The sequence below is a fragment of the Gymnoscopelus braueri genome (genome assembly GCF_963280865.1).
Source record: "Gymnoscopelus braueri genome assembly, chromosome: 23".
NCBI classification, from domain to species: domain Eukaryota; kingdom Metazoa; phylum Chordata; class Actinopteri; order Myctophiformes; family Myctophidae; genus Gymnoscopelus; species Gymnoscopelus braueri.
Genome location: NC_137625.1, coordinates 1,155,532 through 1,161,001, shown reverse-complemented (window position 1 = coordinate 1,161,001; position 5,470 = coordinate 1,155,532). Strand labels below are relative to the sequence as shown.

The 5,470-nt window shown below is 39.4% G+C and overlaps 1 protein-coding gene across 1 annotated transcript in view; it reads left to right on the top strand.

The window, feature by feature from the left end:
• The first annotated feature begins 245 nt into the window (after positions 1–245).
• dmtf1 (cyclin D binding myb-like transcription factor 1) overlaps positions 246–5,470 on the top strand; it is a 24,746-nt gene continuing 19,521 nt past the window's right edge. Inside the window, 1 exon segment of the mRNA XM_080420700.1 lies at positions 246–372. The gene's annotated coding sequence lies outside the window, so the exon portion shown is untranslated.

Sequence of the window (5,470 nt, the reverse complement as noted above, 5' to 3'; positions counted from 1 at the left end):
GATTTCTTTTTTTTTCTCCAATCAAGCGTGGGGGGGCTTGGCTAGTGGGGGTCGAGTTGAGCCCCCACGGCCGCGCACATAAATCGGCGCGCCTGCATCCTGTATCGCATCGTCAACCATGTATATCGTGATGCGTATCGCATCGCCGTTAAAATGTATCGTTACATCCCTAATGAACGATACACTTCCAGTGTGATGCATTCGTGCTGCCAGATCCCACCAACATGGCAACCCGCTGCCCTTCACACGGACCGTCTCTCTGAATCCACGCACACACACACACACAGCACACACACACGCACACACACACGCATACATCCTGGTCTTTCTCTCATCCTGGTCTCTCTGAATCCCCGGACCTGAAAACAGGAAGTAAGTAGATCTATAAAAACCCATTCTAAACTAAACAGCTCTTTGTGTGTTTAGGTTCTGGAGAGGAGAGGACTCACTGCTCCACAATAACACACACACACCAACACAATGAAGCAGCACAACACACACACACACACACACACACACACACACACACACACACACACACACACACACACACACACACACTACAGGGTTCTATAGTAAAACATGGCGCCGCTGTCTCTTTTCCTGCACTTTGTATCGTTTAGCTGCTGGATGCTAATGCTAACGGCTAGCAGAGCTTTAAGGCTCAAAGCTTTTTACTGAAATATATAAAACTAGACGTCCTCTAGCGAGGGCTCGCTTATTTTGGGGTTCCAAAATCGTGGGATAAAGATGTCCCCAAAAAAATATATAAAAATAAAAATAATAATAATATATATATATATATAAAAAACAAAAAAACATATACATAGTAGTTATAGTTGTTCTCACATTTCATGTCAAAGAAAGACCTCCGAAATTACATTGATATTATATATATATATATATATATATATATATATATATATATATATATGTATATGCGTGTATGTATATATTTGTTCGTGGATTTTGGGGGCATACACGATAAGTTGAAGGATAATATTAAGTCTGAAAATTATGTATTTTCTTTCCTATGTATGAGTCACCCCACGGAGACTTGAATTGATGGATATTTGTTTGTTTTTGTTGCATTCCTAAGGCAATAATTTGATGACCAGCGGTTCCGGTAGGAGACACAAAGGAGCGGAACCGCTGCCGGTCATCACATTATTGTCTTAGGAATGCGACAAAAACTAAAAAAAACATATCCATGAATTCAAGTCTCCTTGGGGTGACTGATCCATAGAAAAAAAAGTAATTATTTGGGTGAACTATCCCTTTAAGCCTTCCATCCACCCTCCCTCTCATCCATCATGTAGGATTCGGATGTAGGAGTCACATGACCTAATAGAACATCTAAACATTGGATGAAAACAGAGTTGTGCTAGATGAGATCAAGATGATCTGCTAGACAGTTATCCAATATGCAGGCCGTGTAGTAAAATATGGTTAAATAAAATAATGCTGTATTGTTGTTAGCTTTGACTTGTAGCCTGGTTATAATATTACTATTATAATATTACTATATATTATATTACTTTAGCAGTGTACCTCCATGAAAGCAATATCAAACTAGAATACTTATTTTTTAATACACTTTAGTAATGAACTGATTATAAGCACTGTACTATATTTGTTGATACAGAAGTTATATTTAGTGATCAAGAGACTATTGATCAATTAGCCTACGCTGCATAATAAATGCAATTTTATCAGTTTAAGAAATCTGTAAAAACGGACCACAGTATTAATCCTATGTATTATTATTATTATAAAAATACAAATATGCAAGGGATATTTGACGGGTAGCCGGTCATTATTGATAAATAAATCCCCACAGGGATCAGGGAATCACCCTGAAGGGATTTATTTATCAATAATGACGGGCTACCCGTCAATTATCCTGCTTGTTACACGGCTACTTAATAAATAAATGAATAAATTGACCCAAAAGTAACAACAAAACAAAGTATTTCTTTTGTATTCCATAAGTGTCAATAATAGAAATGGTAATAATAACCGTGCCCCTCCTCTTGAATCCAATGTTTTCTCCTGCAACTACTAAGTGTTTCCCCTAGCCCAGGGGTCTTCAACGTTTTCAGGCCAAGGACCCCCTAGCTGAGAGAGAGATGAAGCAGGGACCCCCTACTCTACAGTATATTGTTTAAAATTGTGTTTCAGATTAAAGTTGTTTTTTTTTACTTAGTCTGCTCTTTTTTCCCTCTACACCTATAGCCTCTTTGCCAAAAATAGCCGATCTACAAGCTCTCAACGCCTCGCAGTGCCAGGAGGCGTTGAGAGCTTGTAGATCTGCTATTTTCGGCTAATGTTCCCCTCAGAAAAGGAATTCTAGGGTTCAAGTGGTTAATGTAAAAAAAACCTAAATCCTATCACACAAAGATTTGGCGGACCCCCTGTAGTAGCTCTGAGGACCCCCTAGGGGTCCCGGACCCCCTGTTGAAGACCCCTGCTCCTAGCCAGAAGCTGAAGGTATGGGGGAGGAATGCGCCGTGTGCGCGCGAAGCATGTTTATGCTCAAACACAAAGTCTTATATCTTATGTAGTACATGTGCACAGTGATAATCTGTGTATAGTTTACATATGAATTGTCTCTAGATTTAGGAAAATATACTTTTATTAGACAAAAAGTATACAAATCATTCACACATCAACAACTAGTGATGGCACAGATGGCATCCTGCCTGAGAGAATTTGAGCATTATATCAATGCATTTGAGCATTTCTTCTGTAACATGTTTTTACAGAATAAATCATACTGTGGTGGTCGGATTTAAATGACAACTTTGACAAGGTTTATATTTACTGCACTGCTACAACATTCAAATCGAGCAGTTTGCCAATCTGGCATTTGGTCCAGAAGCCTGAAAGCTATGCAAACTGACTGTTTTTTTATTAGTGGTGTCTCTTTTAGTATTTTAGTTTTTAGTATTGTAGTTTTAGCATTCTTTTAACTAGGAGTAGTTTTTAGATTATATTGCCAGTGGAACGAAATTTCGTTCATTTATGCATTACATGTATATGTTGAATGACAATAAAAACTATCTATCTAAAAAAAAAAAAATCTATCTAGATGCCGGGATGCTGGGTTACCTTGCAGAGCATTATGCCAATGTGCTGGTAATTGCGAAATGGCACACATGAATACATGAATACATGTAGTTACTAAACACTAATCACAAAAAAACAGTAATGATCAAGAAGAAAATACATGAGAAGATAGAGTGTAAAACCAGCAAGAAGATGTAGAATGCAAAATAAATAAGATGCAGAGAGTAAAATAAGAATATGCAGAGTAAGATAAGATGCAGAGTAAAATAAATAAGAATATGCAGAGAGTTAGATAAATAAAGAAGATTCAAAGAGTAAAATAAAAATAATAATGCAGAAAGTAAAATAAATAAGATGATGTAGAAATGAAAACAGAAGGTAGACTACAAAATACGGCAGGTTATGCACTGCATAACCTGTCGTATTGAGTCTGCATAATATGCAGACTGCCGTGGTCAACTGTTTAAACAGCCATTTAGAATTTCTTCAACATGGTCCCTTCCTAAAAAGTTTAATAAACAAGCAAACAAACAAATAAATAACCCCTTCTAGGATATATTAAGAAGCACTCAATGTACGTACCAAATGATACACTTTTATGACGTCCCTTTATGTTTTCTTTTGTGTTAACTGCTTTAGGTGGTCACTTCCTGTTTAAAACCTCTTTGGGCACCCCTTGTAGGATGCGTTCAGATCACCCAAGGGACATTTGTACCACATTTCATGCTTTTATGAGATTCTTTAGGTATCTTGCATCATCTTTCCCACTGTAGGCGGCCATTTTCAATTTAGTCAATAACTCACTTCCTGTTGAAGACTTTTTTGGGCACCCCTTCTAGGATGTCTCAGGATGACCCAAGGGACATGTGTGCCAAATTTTATGCTTTTTGGAGATTCTTTAGTTGTCTTTTGAGTCAATCGACAAAACTAGGCGGCCATTTTCAATTTGGTCAATAACTCACTTCCTGTTTAAGATTTTTTTGGGCACCCCTTCTAGGATGTCTTAGGATGACCCAAGGGACATGTGTGCCAAATTGTATGCTTTTTGGAGATTCTTTTGATGTCTTTTGAGTCAACGGTCAACAGTTTAGGTGGCCATTTTGGATTTTGTCCATAACTCACTTCCTGTTTAAGATTTTTTTGGGCACCCCTTCTAGGATGTTTTAGGATGACCCAAGGGACGTCTGTATCAAATTTCATGCTTTTATCCGCCGCGTAACGATTTTTCACTTAGCACCCCCTACTATCTGGAACTTTGTTGAGTTTGTGTTAATGCTCCAAGCAGCAACACTGCCCCCCCATGGAGAGATGCCACGTTGGTCCCTTCAGGATAAGGACCGTGACGCAACAGACGGGCAAGTGGAAGCTGGTGTTCCGTCATGCAGAGTGTCAGCCCTGGTACCATTTACACACTTAGGACCAAGTTCTGTGAGACTGGTGAAGTCAACAGGGAAGACAACGACCCAAAAAGACCGGTTCCTCACCCTTGCTTCACTGAGGAACCATAGGTTTTCTTCCAGAGATTTACAGGCAAGATTTGCACAACGGTACCAAAGACAGATGTCAACGTTGCAGGACCCATGCTCAGGTGCCAGTCACACAGCTCTGACTGGCACACACCTGGCAGCAAATGGTACCAGGGCTGACACCAAATAATGTGTAATCTCTGCGTAACGGAACACCAGCTTCACTTGCCCTGTTGCACCATGGTCCTTATCCTGAAGGGACCAACGTGGCATCTTTCCATGGGGGGGCAGTGTTGCTGCTTGGAGCATCAACACAAACTCAACAAAGTTGCTGAACCATATGTTCAGGTGTCAGTCACTCACCTGTGACTGACACACACCTCTCAGCAGGTGTGTGCTGGCAGGTCACTCAAAACTAGAGCGATTACCACAGGGACGCTGGAAGTCATTTATGCCAGGGGGGGCTGGGCTGGGCTTGGCAATTTTTTTTCACATGTGTCCGCGATTTCTTTAAAATTTTTCACCTTTTTTCACCTTTTTCAACAAATATTTTATTCCCCAAAGTTAAATACATCATTGTTTTAATATATAAGTGTGTATATAGACTTTTAAAATGATATATATTTGTTTAATAATACAAAAAAAAAAAAAAATCAAATTTTTTTCCATTTTTTTTCTTTCTCTTCCCCACCACCAGGGGTGCTGCAGCACCCTCAGCACCCCACTTCCCGCGTCCCTGGATTACCAACAGAAGCATATTGGGGGATTTTGGCAAATGCTAGCCACGTGTTTAGCTGTGTTGCTCATGCCACGAATGCCCGATCCTTACAAGCTGTACCTCGTTGTTAAGGTGATTAATCAACGATAAAAATGATATAAAACACAATACCAATTGGTATCGTTGAAGGGGAGAAATAATCGACCGAAGTTACGTT